We start from the raw sequence: 22952 nt of genomic DNA on the forward strand, positions 1-22952 counted from the left end.
CAGAAATTCATAAACAAGCTTCACGCCAAACGACGTGAAACAACCGACGACACTAGGAGAGCAAAAGTTGCCAAACCTTGGATTGCAGCAGGTAGATACAGAAAATAATAGTTATTTAAAATACAAGTGCAGAAGGCATTGATATTCTTCCACGAGTTCAAAATTCGAAAACGAGCCACGAAGTGGCGAGTTTTGGAATGAACGAGTGGTAGAATGAGCCTTCTGTACGAGTATTATACATTATTTTCTCTAATTCATTGCATTTTCATTGAAATTAATGAAATATTTCCATAAATATATTTTAGTGATTTTTGCATTGAAAAATGTTGGTTGGCAGAACTGATTTCTTTAAGGCAAATTGATGAATTGACAGATAAAGCCGTAGCGGAAAGTTCGGAGTGCCAACATAGAATAATAAAATATAACCATGAAAACTGTGCGTTTCTGATATATTCTCGCACGATTTTGTTCTACAAGATGTGGAAGAATGAACGGAATAACCACAGAATTAGAGAAAAAATATTATGCTCATTATAAATTCGACTATTTGGAAAAATTTTAAAATATATCACAACCTGACAACGTAATCTTACCATGTGTAAAAATTGCGTATACTCCCTCTATCTATGTTTATTACTCTATGCAATATCCTAATTTTATTCATATCTAAAGGGAAACTCAATATCAATAAGGCATTAACAACAACAATATCTCAAGCGACTAAATTCGAATTATGATCAATCGAAGATATCTGCATGCGCAGTGGAAGTACTCGTAATTTTTCATTAAATAAAGCCCAAGTTGCGAGAGTAGATGAGGAACAGGTGTATCCGAGTGCTCAATTATAACTTTGTAATTTATTAGCGTGGCCGTGGAGCCTTCTAATGTACTGGAACGGTAATTTTGTGGAACGTATACCTGACTCCGTTTGAAGGGGCTTATTAATTTATTATGGATACCTTTTCGGTGGATGCTATTTACAATGGAACGGTGCTCTCTGAAGAAATTAGGACTGGAGAAGGTTCACCACGTAGAGATCTTTCTATCGGGTGAAAACTGAACATCTGTTAGTTTTAATCACTATTTGCTGATTTTCCTTATTATGTCACTTCGCTTCGATTTCGTTAGCAATATAGTATCCTGAATGTTTTTTTGAAGTTTTATTTGACTTCAAAGTAATAAACATAGATAGTGGGAGCATATGTCATTTTCCTAAGCAAATTTTGTCCCCAACATGAACCATCAAATTTGACATGGAGCGCGCGGAAATGAAAACATATCAGTCATACGATATTTCACTCAATTCGTGAGTTTCTCCACAAAGAATGCACTTCTTATCTCCCATAGTGAATCAACGTTTCATATCAACTCAAAACATATCGAGATGAATACCTAAATATATCAGAAATTGAGAAAACAAACCTCAAGCGCGCCAAACGACGTGAAACAACGGATGACACTAGGAGAGCAAAAGTTGCCAAACCTTGGATTTCAGCAGGTAGATACAGAAAATAATAAATATTTTGCAAACTGAAAATTCGACAATTAGGAAAAATATCCAAATATTCAATTTTGCATATTTAATCGGGAATAACTCAAATAAATATATTTCATTCAATGTAATATACATTCATAATGATATAAAAAAATTGTGGATTCGAAAATATATCACAATCCGACAACGTAATCTAACCATGTTGGGGACATGTAAAAATTGTGGACACTCCCTCTATCTATGTTCATTACTCTATGAATGTAACTCAAAAAAGATTGTATACAGGGTGACGAAAGGACAATGGTTCAGTGGGGATAGAGGACCTCAAACTGAATGAGGATTTCATGAAAAATGCTGAAACTATGAATAATAAATATAAATAAAATTGAAATTTTTCGATACGTGCCTGCAATTTTTCAATTTTCTTTTATGATCTGATGAAAAATGCGTAGGGTAACAATTCTGTAAAATATCAGCGAAAAATTTGCCATTTTAACGAAGATATGGGAGTTGATAGACGTGAAAATTACGAACACTCTAATTTTGTGAATGTAATTCGGTTTCTTCACATCTGATCGTCTTTCGTTGCCCTCCTAATGAATGTGGTCGGTTGGTCAATGTCATCCGAGACGTCGACACGAGAAGTGTTGGAACATATCAAATAACGTCAGTCCTTTGGGGTATTCGCTTTCAAATTCGCAGAAGTGCCATTTGATTATTCTTGTCCCACAATAAACCATACTGAAAGCAATACTTCTCAACTACACCCTCTTCAGGACACAGATGGCTTGTCACTTGAAGGTTTTATAACGTGAATTATCACTAACTGTCCTATACATCATTCATTGGTTATCACCTAAGGTGTCTGGAACCGGAAATATTTTGAATCATGGCGGAAGATTTATTACGAAATTCGATAGCAGCCATGCTGAACTGAGAAAAAAATTGTTAGTTTATTGTTTCCTTATGAACTATATCTGGAAGATCAGTTGGTTTTCAGAATAAAATTTACGGGCTAGTTAAAAAAAAAATGGGTTTCTCAACAAATGTCCAACCTGATCGTTTGAAACCTTTTTCGGCTCTTGATTCGAAATCTACAGATATATGGATAAAATTATGAATCCCTGTGTCCTATCAAAGTTGTCCGAATAGGTTTTGTTCACTGATTGTTAGAACTATAGCGTCGGTAATAGTATATTCTAAACAAGTTGCAGAATAGGCTTCTTTTCCAACACGAATGCGAAATTCGAACACATGAGTGTTGTTGGAATTGCCTTCTGCAACGAGTATTAGACGATATTTCCTCTATTTCTGATAAATTGAGGTATTTAGCTATTTTGTTTGACAATTTTCAAAAACTGTTGTTACTTGTTATTTCTCTAACTCTCAAAAAACGTCTCTGTGTTCTGTTTCTCTTTCCGTAGAACCACGCACTTTTTATAAATATAGATAAAAATAAATAAATCGAAAAGCTTCAATCCTAAACGAATAGGCTCCGATCGGTAAAGCATACTTACCGTCCTTGATACTATTGTAAATAAATGCGGTGATTGTCCAGAATCTTCCAATATTCTCCTCATGACTATTCGATCTTAAGAAAACATGTTAATCATGTCAGATATGCATATAAACAAGGTACACAGTGAACACCAGAAGAGGATGGACCATCTCGACCAGGGAAGGACTTCGTACAGGTTTGGCATAAGTTAAATTTCATGAAGTCTAGTTTAAGTTAAGAATTTCGATGTTGTCTGGTCCTAGAATTTAAATTACCCAATATATTCTTGATCCTAAAATCCACCGAGTTAAGATTTGGAGTGTTGATATTAAATAACAAGATCCTTGCAGAATTTTAAGCTGGTCACATTGTCCGACAATTCAAAAAGTAATTGTTACAATAATTTATCTATTTCAGTATTGTAATGAGTTCATTACAGTACTAAAAACAGGTCTGTAATAAACTAATTATTGCATTGTTTTCAGTTCTGTGGTTGTTTGCTTCCGATCCTATCAAATTTCAACACACGTCAATTGTCAATATAATATAATTTTGATATAGTGAGATGATCACAACATTATGCACAATTTTTCTAAATTCTGGTGGTGTTAAATAGATTTCATCAGACATAATTCACAAATATAATGCGTAATTGTTAATTATTTCAAAATTCGAAACGAAAGATGCAAATTCAAATTCCGTAATATGTCAATTTTCGTAACAGTTATGCCAACTGCCAAGATACAATACAAAAGTCACTAGGATGTATTATCTGAATTTCTCATCGAATTCCGACAATATTTCACAAAACTTGACTGAAATAGAGGAAATATTGTCTAATACTCGTTGCAGAAGACAATTCCAACACTCATGCGTTCGAAAACATGGAAACATTCGTGTTGAAATAGGAGTCAATTCTACAACCTGTTTTAAAATATACTATTAAAATTGTATCATTTGGAAATTGCATATAGCTGGAAATTCCAGGAATTCCACGATTGCACATGAATTTTGTAGATCATTTACGGCATAAACCGAATACCCATACCAAATTTCATCAAAATCTCATTAGAATTGTGAAAGTTAAGGCTGTTACAAGGATCTGCGGACAAACAGAAGGACAGACAAAACCACAATTGTTCAATATGATCTGTAATGTTTTAAGTAAGCGGAAATGTATACATTGGAGACCAAAAAGGCATCCCCTATATCTTCGGTAGACATTCCATCGAAAAAAAAAAAGAATAAGAAGTAGTGCAACTTTCTTAGATCCAGAAGTCCTGACCTGGTGGACGATGACCCGTGAAAAAAGTCGAGAGATCCACAAAGTAATCGTGCCTTGTTGTAGGCGGGAGTTCTCTTTTTGTCAAGTAGACGTTGGAGCCAGCCGGAGCCTCCACGTTTGTTGTTCAGATGATAGATATCGAGAGACTTACTGGGCAGAGAACTACAGAAACAGCAGGGTGTGGGAGTACTCAACATGTGACAGATCGGGCGAGGCTACGTGGAAATTCTACTTCTCAGTAAAGTTATATACCTATGTGAGATGTGTCCACCTGATTACCATATTGTTCCGTTACAAGAGCTGGCTACTTCGTTATGAGAGTATTATAGTCTGATCATGACTGGTTGGCTCAGTAGTTTCGTACTTATATTTATTCATTTTTCAATTTCAGTTCAACAGATACAAACATCGTCAAAAGTCTTGGTCCCCCTAGGTTTCTCAAGAAATAAACAATCTATATTCTGGAAATGAGATCAATAGTTTCCTCTTTTTCCACTTCAATGAATTCGATAGAAAATCTTTGTTTGTTACTCTTTGCTTTATGCAGGATGAGACAAAATAGGAAAAATGAATAATAATTTAAATTTCTTGATTATTTATTTTTGATTGATTATAGTTATTCCACAAATCAATCCAAATGCAATAGTCCGTATTACTTCCTCTTCTTTCAATACACTGCCCAATACGTCTAGGTATCCCACGAATCAAGTCATTGATGAAATTTTCAGGCATATCGTCGTTCCATTCTTCCTGAAGGGCTAATCTCAAATCCTGAAAAGTTGAAGATGGGTTTTGGCGATTGGATATTGCTCTCCCTTAGTAATTTCATACGTGCTCAATTGGATTCATGGCTGGTGAGTTTGCTGGCCAGTTCATTCACTGGATATTGTTCCCTTGAAGAATGTTTTGAACCCTTCGTGTGCGGTTTGGTGGGGCGTTATCATCCTGATATATGAAATTATCCTAAAATTCGTTGCGAAGAGGAACAATGATTGGTTCAATGATGTTTTCTACATAGATAACACCAGTCATTGTTCGTTCAACGATAATAAGAGAGGTACGTCGACCGAACATTATACCCCCTCAGCACATTATTGATCCGTTTTGAAAGGGCACAACTTCCCGGGCGAAATTGAGTCGCTCTAAACTGCCTGGACCTCTCCTAACGCTTTCTCGTAGACTATCACTTTGTAAACCGAATGGTGACTCGTCCGAAAAAAGTACATTGCGCCATTGTGGTAAAAGCCAGTCTTGGTGGTGTTCTGCCCATTGCCGACAGGTAGCTCTATGTTTTATAGCCGAAATACTTTCAAAGGTCTTCTTGTCCTCAAACTTGCAACCGTCTCCTTATGGTACTGGTTGAGTCTACCGTCTATAGGTCCTAAAAAAATTACTTCGAAGAGCTGTTACAGATACCGTTCGATTCCTTCGAGTATAATTTACGATATAATGGTCTTCCCTTGCAGATGTTACTCTGGGTCAACCAAGCACCGGTCTCCGGGCAACATTGCTGGTTTCCAGAAGAAGGGTCACCATGCACCTTACTGAAGTCCGTGGAATATTCAAACGTTGCGCAAACTGGTGGTTCGACAAAGCTCCTTGGTGTAGGACTACTATTCTTGCTCAGTCAAACTGAGAAATTGGATGTCCTGGCATTTTCCAGGGAATATTCTCAATATTACAACTCTCGTTATTTGCTGAACACTGATTAACTTCGAATACACTTGTATTCTCCCAAAAAAAAAAACATTTTTTGCTGGTTTCCATTTAAGTGATAAGTTAGTGAAAATTCCACACACAAAAAATTGTCATGTTACGTTCAGTACAGCAGTTGAGAGTAGAGAGGCAAGACTTTTGACGATGTGTGTGTATTGTCTACACAATTTGCATATCTATAAGAGGAAATGAGAGGAATGAGCTAATTTTGTTGACTACTAATTCTGCGACATCTGTTAATGGATTCTCAGATAGTACATATTAACCTTGCAGTAAAATATCTAGCGTTTTCCTTCCTTCCAAATCAAGTAAATGGATACCTAGCCCTCTATCTGCAATATTCAACCGCGCCTAAGGAATTCATACCAAGCAAAAACGGTAACGAAAAATTATAGTAATCTGTAGTCACCAGTGAACTATTTAGGACCCTATAAGGTGAAACGAGAAAAAAGTAGTCTAGAAAATATGTCTCCGATATCAGTCATATTGTTGAACAAAAAGTAATGATTCATACACCGCCAGTTTGTCTTGCATTTCCATTTATGCCCACTTGTTTGAGGTCGAAGTAAATTTATTTGTTCATTTGCCTTCATAATCATAACAGGTTGATCGTAAATACTGTAATTATTCGGTGTAATCTTGGAATTGAAATGAAGCAAAATCGAATATAATTAGGTTAGTGTGAATCATAATTTCTAAAAGAGATGCTACGAATATTTCAATCTCATTCAGATTTTCAGTATTTGAACTTTTTCAATCTGTTGGCATACTTAATCATAAGTACTCATCACATATATTTTATTTGGTTATTATGGTTCTACACTAGGATAAATCGCTTCGAAGTAGATGTTATCTTATCAATTTTGAAGATTGCAACTGCAAACCTAACTAAGATTTCGAAGAAATCATTTACAACTAAACGATACGATCTGTAAAAGCAGTTGCTATGAAGTCGAACAAGATCTGTGATGATGGTTTGAATTAGATTTCGAAAAATTATATGATCAATCGTGAACGGAGACAGAGTTATGTAGAGGAAGAAGAAAAGGTTAAGAGAATAGATGAGTATACAAAGTATTATACATATAGTGAAAAGAAATCCATTATATTTGCATGAAAACAAGGCTTTAATTACCATAGTTAAACAGATCCAATTTGCGTCGTTTTGTTCGGTAACTTGTTGCCATTTTGTAATATCATTAAGCCCCTCTCATAGAAGCCCTCGTCCTTATTGGCAAAATATTGAGACACTTCACAAGCCTCTGATGAAGCAAATTTTTCACCAGCAAAATTGTTCGCCATCGACAGAAACAGATAGTAATCACCTGGTGTCAGGTCCGGACTATAAGGTGGATGTATAAGAACCTCCAAACCAAGCTCCCGGAGCTTCTTGCAAGTCAACATCGATGTGTGTTGCCTGGAGTTTTCCTGATGGAACACAATTCCTCTCCTATTACCCAAAGCCGGCCGCTTCTGAGCGATTGCTTCCTTCAGACGGCCCAATTGTTGACAGTATAGTTCCGAGTTAACAGTTGTACCATAGAGGAGCAGCTCATAGTAGATAATTCCCTGCCAATCCCACCAAACATACAGCAAAACCTTCTTGGGCGTCAATCCTAGCTTGGCCACCGTTTCCGCCAGCTTTCGACCACGACCGTTTTTGCTTGACGTTGTCGTAAATAATCCACTTTTCATCACCAGGCACCAACCGCTTCAAAAATGGGTCAATTTTAATGCGGTTCAGCAGGGATTCATAGATGAAAATTCGGCCCATGAGGTTTTTTGCGTTAACTCGTGAGGTACCCATATATCGGCTGGGCTCGATATCCATGACTTTATCGACATTTTCGACAATTGGCCTTCTAGTGTTTGGTGCATATTTATCGAAAGAAACTGTAAAATATCGCGTATTTTGCTAGTCTCCATCTTTAACGCACTCAAACTAAACTGAGTCAACTAATCGCAAAACTGTCAAAAGAGTTTTTATAGTACGAAATCTCATCTTTCTTACGCCATATAGTGGAACCCGATAGGACTTGCAGATAACTAAAGCTATCTATTGGAAAAATAATGGATTTCTTTTTACGACACCTCATATAAGAAAAAGAACAGAAGACAGGAATAAACAGATACAAAGAAAAGAAAGGAGAAAATGTAAATTCTTGTGGCTGCCTCCCACACGTCACCTGTCAACTCGTCCATTTCCATCGATCTCAGCGACTAAATCATATCATGTCGAAGTGGCAATATCCCAAAACCAGAAGATTCCTCGGAATCATTTATATTCGAGGAATCAGCAGTGTAGACCGGTTATTCGCCAACACATCGCGAGGCTGAAATTCACCAGCGCCCTTTCCACAACAAAAAGGATGTATCCTCGACGTGACTCAAATCTGAAAATCCCTGACGATTTTCTCGATTCGAGATCGCGCGCGCCGCTCCTTGTCAGACGTATCGCGTAATTGCCAAGTAGGGCGATAATTCAGGTGTGTTTGAGCGGGATTCGTTTTTTCGACGTTGTCACAATCGATTACGGACACCTTCGTCGGACCACCGGAGATTTTGGACCGCGGTTGGGTTGGGATCGAAATGAGACGAGAAATCCGTAACGAACACCTTTCTTATTTGGAATAATGATTTTTTGTCTGAAAATAATTAAGAGATTATATATAATCACATGATTTTTAATTCCGAAAATTTGGTTAAAACTTTCAATTTTCTCGGTAGCTTGTCGGTTAGAGCTCTGTACCAGTGATTCGGAGGTTGCGAGTTCGAATCCCGCTCGAGGATGTACTTTTTTTCGGAGCATAAAATCCAATATGCTGGGTGCTTCAAATTAGACGTGAACCTTGAGCCATATTTATTGATAAAGGAAAATCAACAATTTCCGAGATATTTGAGTTCTTTTGTTTGTTAAAAAATTTCTCAACTACTTCATTTTTCATCGATTTTTTATACGTTGGCCAAGTTTGATCTGAATTTTGAATTATTTTCATTAGGGAAGGATATGATATGTATGAAAAAAACAAAACTAAGCTGTATTAGATGCTGTACAATTTATGTATGACAAAATTATTTCAAATCTGGCCAAATTCCACCTTTATTTTCTGAGAAAGTTTTCGTTAGAATGCAGGCACTAGTTTTGTTTCAGAAGATTTTGATTTGAAAGGGAAAAGAAGCGAAGAAAGGGAAGTAATGAATTAAATATTTTTTTTTTTAAATAAAATTCAAAATTTCAGTAGAAAATCTATTCAAAAATCCAAAATTATAATCAAATTTGGTCAAGGAAGAAAAAATTGACGAAAAAGAGAGTAAGGTGAGAAATCTTTTTAAAAACGCAAGAACTCAAATATCTCGGAAACTGTTCATTTTCGATTATCAATAAATATGGCTCAATCGACAGCAAATGAGTAGTACTAACACCTCCTTCAAGGTTCACGTCTAATTTGGGAACACCCTGTATATATATATTCTCTTTCTTATTTGGTTATACCAATCGCTTACCTGTGAATCTGTTGGCATTCGTAATTACCTGGAATCCATCAGAGGATGTTTACTCTACCGGGTACAGGTTTTTGTGCAATTCGTGGAATTTATGTGTAGAGAATTGGATAATTATCGATTAACGAGAATTCAAACAACCAATCATGTATAATGGATTAGTTGCAACTCGGAGAAAATATGACAGGAACTTCGAAGATCCGCTTCAACTCTGATGAAATTCAAACATAGTTGTAAAGTAATGAACGTTTCGAAAAGATATGTAATTTTCTGAGAATCGACTGCGGTTTAATTTGTGATGGGAAATATGTTTTCGGGTACTTATCATCCCGACAGAGTTGTCTGTAATTTTCGAATTTGATTAGAAATTGATTTTGAACGATTAGATAAGACTGACGCATGAATCTGGAATTCAAATATAATTCAAGCACATTATTACACATTATTACACTTCACTCAGTAAGTCCTACCAGTAAAAACACGTTTTTCTGAAAATTCCTCTTTATTCGTCAACAAGTCATCTTCTAGCTACAGTTATAAATGTATCAGGTGTCCCAAATTCGTTGGCTAGTGGTGGAATCTCAAAACCACTTCGAGGTGGATAAAAATGAATGGCACATTTATGGAATCCGAAATACGTCTCAAAATACGGATACCAAAACCTTGTCAGCTAATCTTTGAGATTTTGGTAGATTTGGACAGCTTTCCACTCAGCTGATGCTCTCTTACTCAGAAGTGTCGTGATGTAATATTTTATCCACTGTCATAGATTGGCGCAATGAATCCTGTTTACTTTGCTTAAAAAGCTGCAAACAGCTTTCGGAATGGACGATACTTTGTTATTTTCTGAAACAACTACTAAACTCGGATGACAAGAGCGTTGAGCATCGTCGATAGTTCTTCTACCACGTTTATAGTCAGCATACTAAGTTTTTACCGTTGTTGTCGATTCAGCTGAGTCTGAATAACACTAACCAGCCCATTGCTTTTCTTGCACAATATTTCTTCCCATTAAAAACAATGTGTTATCGATACCTACATAAAACTCTTTTTTTTTCATTTTTCAAACTACAGCAAATATAACGTCACTTAAACTTCAATATCTCGATCCAGACTCAACTCTTTTTTCGAAAATTCGACACGCAATTTTTGAAGCTTGGTACTAACGAGAACTTGTAGCTTAGGCATGACGTCATTAGTCGATTTGTGTCTGCATCATAAAGTTATTTCCGATTAAACATATCAGCTTACGAGCCAAATTCTCGTTATTTGCGGAAGGCTTTAATTTTCTGCTTCAATATAAAGAAGTCTGCGGTTGTGGTTCATCAAATGCTCTCAAAATCCTATGGTTAGACCGCTATTAGTGAAAAAACGTGCTGAGAGTAGTTTCAACGCTTCAAGAACGGTTATTTTGACGTCGAAGACCAGCATGTCGATGGTAGAGAGAAGGTTTTCGAAGATGCAGAATTGTAGGTATTACTTGATCAAGACTCGTGTCAAGCGCAACAAGAATTGGCAAGATCATTGGGAGTAACGCAATAAGCCATTTCAAAACGCCTGAAAGTCATGACAATGGTTCAGAAACAAGGGAATTGGGTGATGTACGAGTTGAAGCCGAGAGATGTCAAACGGCGTTTGTTTGCTTGTGAACAGCTGCTGGCAAGGCAAAGACGGAAGGGATTTCTGCATCGCATTGTGACTGGAGATGAAAATGGTTTTATTACGATAATCCCAAGCGCAGAAAATCATGGGGATATCCCGGTCATGCTTCCACGTCGACTGCCAAGCCGAATATTCATGTTTTTCAGTGCAAAATTCAGCAGTTTTCACTGGAAATAACACTCATAAATGAAAATGATTCGATGCACTTCTTGTTCTTCAAAAATCCAATTGGTGGAGTGCCCAACTTTTTCAATTCCCACTTGTCATAACATAATCATGTTTTCTTATTACGCACCATTCGGGTGAAGAATGATTTTTTGTGTAAACGATGAACGTTGGCAACACAATGGACTAGTTTTCATTTTTTTGTTAAGGATTAATTCTAAAAATTTAAGTAAAATGAAACAAAAATGTGAAAAAATCATTGAAATATCTCTAGAAATGAAACAGTTATGGGACTTTGAAGTTGCGCTTGGAAGAATAATTTCATAGTACATGTAAGTGTCGTGACGTCACACACTAGACGACTGGTATTCGCAGAGTGCTTACGAATTCATTGGTGTACAATCACTTGTGCCGTTCGTGTCGTGTTTTGTTTGTTACACGATGGCTGAAATAACTTTCTATATACATACATATAAATTACTTTTTTCTTTTTTAACTTTTTACCCCTCATATAAATATGTTTTGCCATTGATAGACTTCAACAACCAGTACTCAACTACAAACTGTTTATGAAACGTTTTTTAAATAAATCATCGTTATAAGTTGAACCATGATGAAGCAAACTCAAAAGTAGATACTTACTCGAAAAGTTTAACTTCTTTTATTTCAGCACTGACATAAGATGGATTTGAAGAAAAAAACTCCATCACTGCAAATATATCTATTTTAGGCAAATTGTCACTTTGTCCTTTCACGAAGCCTTCTTCCATTATGGTGACATAAAAACAAAACTCGAGTTAAAACTACACTGTACAGGGTGGGCAAATTTCGATGTTTTAGCACTACAACTTTTGAACCAGAGTAGATAGACAAAATCTGATACCCACTTCTCGATCTCTTTTTCTGAGAAACTAACAAGGGTAGTATTCATTTTTGGCCACCTTCTTTTGTTTTCGAGTTATAAGCGAAAATTGGAAAAATGGCGATATCGAGAAACATTTATATCTCCGCTAATACTGATGATAGAGCTCTGAAATTAAAACATTATAGAGGCACTTTTTTACGTAGAATCCAGTGGCGTGCTCGTATTTTCAAAAGGGTTTTTAATTGCGAAGCTATGAACCAAAGTTATGTTTTTCAAATAGGAACACTAGATTTTTGTGTCATTTTCTGAAAGCTTGATTTTTCGTGATTTCAAAAATATATAACATCGTATGATTCGGATCAATATAAATAATAGAAAATGGCCAAAAACCTCTTTTCACCTAAGAGTCTCAATATTTCTATGGTTTCAACTGTTGATGAACACAGAAAAATTGAGCTTTCTATAACAAGACCAGTGTCCTTCCGTCAATCTGATTATTTCTATGCTTTTCACTTATTTCTACAAAATTCGAATCTAGATATGTTTTATAAATTTTTTATCTAAAAATTGATTTGGAAATAACGGAGAAACCACAAGATCGAATTTTTCAATCGAAAGAGTTGTATTGAGATGCATGATAGATTATTTACATAGGTCTCCAGAATCAATACGCACAAGTACCAATCCATTTCAAACAGCATATGAAACAATGCATATATGATTGGACTCAACATTTTAATTACGAAGGGACAAACAAGAAATAATATTTAACCTGATAATCACAACAATTGCACAATGCACAGTCGACACCTCTTCTCGATATTTCAGTAGATGAATATTTGAAACTGTGTTCGAGCTACCTAGGAAACTTTTTTCAAGTTCGTTCATCTTTTCGAAACTATTTGTATAAAATAAATATAGATTCGAATTTTGTAGAAATAAGTGAAAAGCATAGAAATACTCAGATTGACGGAAAGACACTGCTCTTGTTGTAGAAAGGCTCATCAACAGTTGAAACCATAGAAATATTGAGACTCTCGAGTAAAAAAAGGTTTTTGACCATTTTCTGTTGAATATTTCGATACGAATCATACGATGTCATATATTTTTGAAATCAGGAAAAATTAAGCTTTCAGAAAATGGCACAAAAATCTAGTGTTCCCATTTAAAAAAACATAACTTTGGGTCATAGCTTCGTAATTAAAAACCCTTTTGAGAACACGAGCACGCCACTGGATTCTACGTGAAAAAGTGCCTGTATAATGTTTTAATTTCAGAGCTCTAGCATCAGTATTAGTGGAGATATAAAAGTTTTTTCGATATCGCCATTTTTCCAATTTTCGCTTATAACTCGAAAACAAAAGAAGGTGGCCAAAAATGAATACTACCCTTGTTAGTTTCTCAGAAAAAGAGATCGAGAAGTGGGTATCAGATTTTGTCTATCTACTCTGGTTCAAAAGTTGTAGTGCTAAAACATCGAAATTTGCCCACCCTGTACAACTACAAACAGCGCGAGAGCCTTGGCGCGGCTAAGTATTTAAACGTAATTTATGGTGTAGCGATCACAGGCAAGTTTCGTGACGTCACTGACCAAAGACGTTCCGCGCTAAAATACGTAAATTTAAATTATATATTTCTCAATCATTTATTGATGGATTTTCAAAATTTTTCACTGATTTATCAGTTTTGCTCTATATTTTAATTCTATGGTGTCAAATATAGTATTATGAACATCACTAAACTAGTCCATTTAATATTTCCTTAGTATCTTACAAACAAAACCGTTATGAATCCGTCTCATTATGACGTTCGTCATTTCCCGTCTTGCGACAGTTGACGTTTACCTCCTCATTCACGAATGCAATATCATTTCCGTCTACGACGATAAAACTTTTTACGCGAAATATAGTCCTTCGAACAGCGATCAAACTTCGCGTAGAACCACGGGCGAATTGGGAATAGTTTGAAGCGATGTGAAATACACGCCGGATACAAGCAACATATCTGTCATTGTCAGTTTAATAGACAAAACGGCGGTGTTCGTTCGAAGTCCCGTGGCGCGAAGATTTCACACACAGCGGGGCGTCGTCTCCTCATATACATACCAAAATCAACCCGTCTTCCATAATGGAAGGCTGCCAGCAGAGCGGAGGGCTAAATATAAAAATCTTCGATCCGCCACATATTCCCGTAATATGTCTAGCGCCACCGCCGTTTCTATTTGTCTATACAGACGTGTCTCTCTGAAAAGAAGGATTTACATCTCTCCAGTCTGAGCTCTCGCGTATGTTCCTGCATATTTTTTTTTTTCAGAGGATGCGGTTTTATGTTCTCGAATCACTAGATAATGCGGGAATTCAGTTGCCGTCGAGATATATCCCGTGAAAAAGAGGGATGCTATGGAATTCGAATAGAAATTTGACGTCAGTTCGCATGAAAGCGATTCAAGAAAATGTCTACCTTGGTTGCGATTTTGTATTTATCGAAACGGTTACTGTTTATGGTCTATAGTGATATGAAATCTTGAGATTTTAGAACAGATAAACCCCGGTATTTAGCGGATCGTCTCTGGAACCAGAATTTGTCGATTTGGTTGTTTCTATTGGCTAAAATAGTCCACGTTCCGCCGTGTGCCGATTTGGTTAGAACAGATAAACCCCGGTATTTAGCGGATCGTCTCTGGAACCAGAATTTGTCGATTTAGTTGTTTCTATTGGCTAAAATAGTCCACGTTCCGCCGGGTGCCGATTTGGTTACTTTCATTGCCTGCAGCTACGCTTATCTATCACTTCTTAATTATCTTCCTTACGATTCGCATAATCCAGTGCGGTCCATAGGGGGATTAATGAAATGAGCATTTTTCCACGGTTTTATTTCGTTGTGTGACGGTTTTTTTTATTCGGATGAAGTATATTCAAAGTCACAAAATGTTTTCAATATGTACAAGAGTTTTTCAAGTACCCACGAATTTATTAGGCGACAGGGAATTTATTAGCTTACCAGTCCTTTCGAATGAATCCCAGTATGCTAGTTGCTTGTCTATCGAAATAATTATGTATCGATTTGATCACTTTAATTGCTCTCGGGCATGTTCTCGAATCACTAAATGGCTGAATATGTAAATCTTCGATTCGCCACATATTCTCTTAATATGTGCCACCGCCGTTTCTATTTGTCTATACAGACGTGTCTCTCTGAGAAGAAGGATTTACATCTCTCCAGTCTGAGCTCTCGCGTATGTTCCTGCATATATTTTTTTTTCAGAGGATGCGGTTTTATGTTCTCGAATCACTAGATAATGCGGGAATTCAGTTGCCGTCGAGATATATTCCGTGAAAAAGAGGGATCCTATGGAATTCGAATGGTTTTTCGACGTTATATGGTAGTCAGTTCGCATGAAAGCGATTCAAGGAAATGTCTACCTTGGATGCGATTTTGTATTAATCGAAACGACTACTGTTTATGGTCTAGTGATATGAAATATTTCGATCAAACAAGGATTGTTCAAGTTTCCAGCAGTTCATCTGTAACCAGAAGGTGTCGATTTGGTTGTTTCTATTGGCTAAAATAGTCCACGTTCTGCCAGATGCCGATTTGGTTACTTTCATTGCCTGCAGCTAGGCACATCTATCACTTCTTAATTACCTTTTTTACGATTCGCATAAACCAGTGCGGTCCAAAGGGGAATTAATGAAATTTTCCACGGTTTTATTTCGTTGTGTGACTGATTCTTTTCATTTATTTCATTGCTCTCGGGTATGTTCCTGCATAATTTTTTTTAGAAGATGCGGTTTTATGTTCTCGAATCACTAGATATTGCGGGAATTCAGTTTCCGTCGAGATATATCCCGTGAAAAAGAAGGATCCTATGGAATTTGAATGGGAATTAGGTTTTAGTCGAAAATGTCTACCGTGAATCTTAAGACCTTAAGTTAATTTCTCAGTATATAAAGTATGTGGATAAAGTAAGGAACAAAATTCGTAACTCCGTTATTGAATGTTTGGAAACATGTTTCTTACTTTTTTCACACTCTGTATAGGTTCCACCATAACCAAAACTTTAAAGAAAGGTTCAAGTAAGGTTGAAAATAATACCAATGAGACCTTCTTAAATGATAACAATTATCTGTTGTCTCAATTCTGAGTCATCGGCTTATCAATCAAGAGGAACACTTTCAACACGACGTCTAGAGTTTCATTGTGATTAGAATGGAATATGGAACTACCAGCACACCACATAAGAAATGTCAACCAAGCTATTATTAGCATGGGAATCTAATACAGCACTTTGATCGTTCGAAAAAATGACATAAATTCAACTTGAAGTGCAAAGTGAAATCAAGAACAGATGTTATAAAATATGATATTTTTATAGCTAGCATGAAAAAATGGAGAAACGCTCTTGAGAACAAGTAGGAAGTTGCGACACCTAAGTCGAATGTTGTCCTCTCTCCAACACAAACATTCCGTTAATTAGGAAATGTCACGAATTTATGTACTCGAAGAAGTCGATGTCAGTGTGAACATAACTCTTAAGATCAAAGGAATTCAATCTTATATTTTTCTTTCGGAGATGCTTCTCCTGGAATGCTTCAAATAGCTGTATAATAGCATATTAGATATGAGTATGTATATGCTTAATACAGGATGTTCCAGAATAACGTTTTGATATTTTAATATTATAATATATACAGTGTGGTCCAACGAAAACTTCACACCTCGATTTTCGGACTATAAAATGAAAATGTGAAAAACCGCTCAGACCCTTCAATTTCTCATTTGAAGGGGAACGAATTTTCCGCTCTTTGCATCCCCGTAACTGCAACCCCTAACGGGGGTGGGTTCAACCCCTTGATTTTTAATAGGAATGAGGGGTGTTGCGATACCTCATTTTGTAGATCTTTTCGAGTAATATCCGATCCTGAAATGATTTTGTGAAAAAATAATCGACGGTCGTACAGTGCTGCCCTCTACTGTTTCGTAAATAGAAAGAAAATAAATTGAATATACAACTTCGTACAGCCTACAAAGTTTGGTCACCGCAGGAGCTCCCAAAGGGGAAATGAATGGGTATTTAATCTTCGACCGATACGTGGAAAGCCACTTGGTGTTAATCCCTCTTAATCCTTTTCTTTAGATTTCTCTTGACGAAAATTAAAAAAATATAAAAATTCCCATTTTGCATTTGTCTATAATGAAATGTGTTCTCGTTCAAAAGCGCCAAAAGACAAGCTCTATAAATCACAACTTTAAGCTTGTCTTCACCACGACGTGGACGTTTAAATAGAACATTAAAATCATATTAACTCACATTCACTTGTGATAAATTCCGATTCCAAAGTGGAGATTACTTGTGGAATGACTTTCCGCCAAGAATCTGGTTAAGATGATGTGCAAACATTTATGAATGCGCTTTTTCGCCCTATTCGCTTTCAAGTTTGGCTGAATAAGCTGGCTTAATGAGGCCACTTCTGGTAATTCCTACTGCGGCCCATTTAAATGCCAGAATAGCTGAACTCATACATGAAAAGGTTCCATTTGAGAGATGAGCCATTACCGAATCGAAAATTGAATTTTATTTCTATTGAGGGTTATTCGAAATATTTCCCAAGAATATAGACGTCACACCTCATTTCTTCTTTTTTAAAGTTGAATGTAAGTTTATACAAGATTATTTTGGAGTAATTTTGTATGGAAAACAATATGAAGTTATGTCCATGACTTACAAATATTTTTAGTACAAACTCACCTGTTTATGTGATAAATATTTCCATTAAATCATTTCGTAGTAATCTCTTGGTAGTTTTAGTGAAATTGATTGAATTCAGAGTCTCAGATACAATTGTTTTTCAAAAATAGATATATGATGAAATAGAAGAGGTGAAAAGAAAGCAGTTGAATCAAAACGTGATTCAGTTCTAAGAAGAACTATTTTATCGACAGTAATGAGAAATGAGAATCGAAGAGCGTCGCTCTGTATTTATACACTTACCAGCGGTCACGCCACACGCACTTCATTCGTAGTAATAGTGGTAATAGTAATGTCTTCATTTCACATTATCTCTCAAAGTATGCATCCAAATGGAAAGCTTTGAGAGACAAAGATCATCTTCATGAGATTACCTTAACGATGATATAAATTTTATAAGTAAGGATTCAAACGTAAGGATGCTCGAAAATCACCTTTTAATTTTATATATTCTTGTAGAGCATTGTTCTTACGTATAATCAACCAAAACTCCAGCGCAGATGTGAAAAGAATTTTGATAGCACTTTTTTAATAGACTTATTCCAGTTAAATTCATGTATGTCCTGATCCCGTGGGAATATTGGAATAAAACTTTGGCTATGTTACTCGGCGATAGTGTACCTTTCAATAAGTTAAAGACTTTTTGAAATTGATACAGTAGTTATTGATCCAATTTACGACAAACATACAAACAAAAATGACCTCTTTATAATATTAATATAGATATCAATGATTTCGTGAATTTACTTTATAAGACTTTTATCAAAATCGATTGTTGATGTTTAATGAGCTATAATAAATAGTTCACTTGTAGGTAACCGTATTTGTTGATGCTATATTTTACTGAACTGCTACCTACCAAGAGCCTTTCCCATAAACAAAATACGATTTCTTTCAATGGATACTAATGAAAACTACATCTAAACATTTTACGGCATACATTATTCACAACGTAAGAGACACATAACTCGTTTATTTTCTATCTATTGCTTTCATCGTTCCTTCAAAATCGATTAATTCAATTCGTGTACAGAATAAATAATCTATCCATTACATCATTAAATCAATTAATCTTAAATCGTTCTTATTTACAGGTCAGTACTACCTCCATCGAGTGGAAAGAATTCACGACACCTCAACATTTAATTCGCGTGAGTATGTTGTGAAACACAATTGAAAGTCGTTACTCAGGGAATTGAATGAATGTTGTACGCCCAAACGTCGGACACGCTGCTAATAACATGATTTAACTGCAATCAATTTAATTCAACGAGTGCGCTTGTTGTGGATCGTAAAGGTGGCTACTAAAAAGCGTTTAGATGTTACGTCCGGTTTGTTTGTCAGGATTATCAACATTGGAAGCGAGCGGATTAAAAAAAGATCCTAAATTGCATTGGTGTTGATGATTCGGAACTGGGATGCCAACAAGTGAAGGTAACTCTGTTCTTGTTTGAGATTCTTGAAGAATTATCTCTGACTAGCTGTTGTTTTGAATGACCTAGATACTAGACATTTGATGAAATGCAAAATTTTGTATTATTCATCCAAAGTTGCTGTACTTCCTTTAAAGTAAACCGCCAACGAATAATTTTGACATCAAAACATTTTTGAAACAGTCCAATTCAGTACCTTCCGCTTATTCACTACCATAGAGTAATAAACATAGATAGAGGAAGTATATGCAATTTTTACTTGTCCCCAACATGCTTCGATTACGTTGTCGGATTGTGATATATGTATTTTCAAATCCACAATTTTACTATATCATTTTTATGAATGTAATGAATGAAATATTTTTTTTCGGCAACCGTCCGGGAAGTGCTCACTTCCCGGACGCTTTTTCTCTGAGAAAGTAGCATTTCCCGGCCTAGTCCGGAAAGTACGTACTTCCCGGACTAGGCCGGAAAAGAATCATAGAATTCATAGCAACCGAGATAACGGCTGACAGTTCATATGAAATTAGTTGTCAAAAATATGCATGTTTTTTATCGCAAGTGCAATAAAATATGGAAAGCAGCAGCGATAGTGTTATTTTACATGGTTGCCGAAAAAATATTGTACGCAACACGCCCGAAAATGGTTTTTTTGGACTCACAGACTTCCAGGACTCGCTTACGCTCGTCCTGGAATTTTGTCTATTCATCCAAAAAACCCTATTTTCCGGACTTGTTACGTAAATTACTATATTTGAACGATTCCCGATTAAATATGCAAATTTGAATATTTGAAATCCGATATTTTTCCTTATTGTCGAATTCTTAATGAGCAGAATATTTATTATTTTCTGTATCTACCTGCTCAAATCTAGGATTTGACAACTTTTGCTCTTTTAGTGTCATCGGTTGTTTCACGTCGTTTGGCGCACTTGAAGTTCATTTTCAGATATATTTAGGTATTTATTTCAATATATTTTGAGTTAATATGAAACGTTGAGTGATTATGGGACATATGCGTTCTTTGTGGATAGAAATATTTTAATATATTTAGAATTTATATTAATGCATGGCTCTACATCTAAACTCGAGAATTAAGTGAAATATCGTATAACTGATATGTTTTCATTTCCGCCCGCTTCATGTCAAATTTGATAGTTCTTGTGAAATTGCAAAAATCCCAAAAACAACTTCCACAATGGAGCACCTCAATTAAGTCAAATAGTTTATTGATATGAATGAAGTTGATATATGAGATCATTCAGTATTCCCTCCCATATTTTGAATACTAATATTGATTACAATTATACAATATACAAAATGAATTGAATCTCCGAATAAATGAAAATGAATTAAAAATATTTACATATAAGGTGTCCCATTTCAATAACTGTGTTAAACAACTCAATATCCTTGAAACGGATGAAATTTTTGAAGAATCTGTAACGAATGCCCTTCGACAATGCTACGCCTAAGAAACTATTGCATAATATAGGGTGTCGCATTTGAAAAACGCCAACTCTTCTCTGTATCTCTAAACGGTAATTTATTTCTATGAATTGTTACGAGTATCATATGAACTCTAATGGCCAGTTGCACCATTTGCCTAACTATTGATTACTTTTTTATTTCTCTTGAGAATGTTTAGGCAAATGGTGCAACTGGCCATAAAATTACTGAAAAAACGTTTTAGCATTTTTGAAATATTTGAAAGAGTAATTTTTCAGGAACTCAAAAACGAATCAACGTGAAATTCAGGGGTAGAAGGGTTCATAAATGATGCAGACAAAATTTGATATATGCATGCATGAATTCGATCTTCTCGGGCTATAATAGAGTTATAAAGCAGCATTGTAGAGTATGCAATATTAATTCAATAATTACATTTCGAATCCATTGATTCGGATCTCAATATTCTCTTCAAACATTTCTCTACAACCATCCTGAAGGTTTACTCAATTCTCGATTCCACTTAATTCAGCCTATTTCAACTCATTTGCAACAAACGTAGAATTACAGTTATATTGCCTTGTACAATTCTCATTTGAACGGTGGCACACAAATTGAAACGCAAATGATAAAAACGTCTTGAGGGCAACTTTCATAGAATATATTTCGAATTACCGTCGATAATGATGCATTAAGAATTTATGGCAAATGGTGTACTTAACCGTCTTAACTATACGTGACTAAAAATTCCAAAATTCTTGAGTCACAAATTTACAAGCAGTCATTCTTGAGCTGCGACCAAAGTACCTGTTCAAAAGTACTTGACGGCATAAAATATTAACGAGGCGGTTAGAAGACATTATCTTATTCAGCATCTGGGCCCAAGGTTGGTTTGTGAATAAACAGGAATCGAGGTAAAATGTCAAACTAAACGTGCCTTCTCGGAATTCTAAGGGACTTCTATGCCTTTTGACGATTTCACCTGAACGTCTCCTATACCTCTGTCCCTTATTTATCTCGGTCTCAGTTGCTTGCATCCCGCGCTGGCGATAACAATACCCATTTTGGAGCTAGAAAACTGCTCTTTCGTCCGCTTGGCCATTTGAATAAATATTTGTGCGGTGTATTCTGACTTGGAAGGACGGATATTCGTTCCATCACCTGTGCTTGTGCTCTTGTGTGTGCGAAATTCTATTTTTTGTGTTGTGCTTCTTTTTACTTTGGATATTTTTGGATTATTAAATAAGGTACTTGTTCTTTTCATAATTATCCGAAAAAATAATATTTGATTCAATCGGATTCTTCATCAGAAATAAACGAATAATAATGGAATAAGTTTCTCGATACTTAAATAGTACAAAAAGTTACTTTACGGTATATTTACGGCAATTTTTTGAACATTGACATTATTCACTTTGGATATTCAGATTATAGAATGAGGTATCTTTTCTTCTCATAGTTATCCGAAAATATATTCGATTCAATCGAATTCTTCATTAGAAATAAACGAACAATAATAGAGTAAGTTTCTCGATACTAAAAAAGGAGAAAAAGTTATTTCAGGGTGTATTTACTGCTTCAAATAACTGTTTGAACATTGATATTATTTTCTGCAATGTTAAGTTGTCTAACTATAATTATCATGGACATATACAGTCCCATAGAAACCAGCCATTACAAAAATTGCGATTTCTATCAAATTTCATTTTAAATTATCACTACATGAAAAATAAAAAGATTGTAATAATTTGCAAATACATGTATCATTATAAGCAAACGAAAAAATAATATGTTAAACTCGGCAGAAAAGTAGATTGACTGCCTTGGCTGAACTATCAGCCGCGGCAGCCAATCTACTACTTTACTGCCTAGTAAAACAAATAACTATTCTCAGAAACTTATCATGAATCGTGAAACTGAAAATATGTACTGCTAAGAGCTAAGATGATAGAGAATGCTTAATTCTTAACTCCAAAGTCTAGCACTTTTAGTTATGAATTTTGAAATTATTAATTTTCTTTTATATTGATATCTCGTCTTGATTGATTGATTCTTTTTTTTCGTCATGTCGAGATGTTTTACGCTGAACCTACAATATAAAATTTTCTTTGATTTTCTATATTTTTTGTGATAT

General features: G+C 35.5%; 1 protein-coding gene across 2 annotated transcripts in view; it reads left to right on the forward strand.

The window, feature by feature from the left end:
• LOC123673783 (frizzled-2) overlaps positions 1–22952 on the forward strand; it is an 81882-nt gene that overhangs the window by 35493 nt on the left and 23437 nt on the right. The window contains exon 1 of one of the 2 annotated variants that reach the window (XM_045608465.1): positions 21934–22065. The exons of the other annotated variant lie outside the window; for it this stretch is intronic. The gene's annotated coding sequence lies outside the window, so the exon portion shown is untranslated. Of the gene's footprint in view, positions 1–21933; positions 22066–22952 lie in introns of those variants that run through there. 2 annotated transcript variants of the gene reach the window in all.

This window comes from Harmonia axyridis, chromosome 2 (genome assembly GCF_914767665.1).
Source record: "Harmonia axyridis chromosome 2, icHarAxyr1.1, whole genome shotgun sequence".
NCBI lineage: Eukaryota > Metazoa > Arthropoda > Insecta > Coleoptera > Coccinellidae > Harmonia > Harmonia axyridis.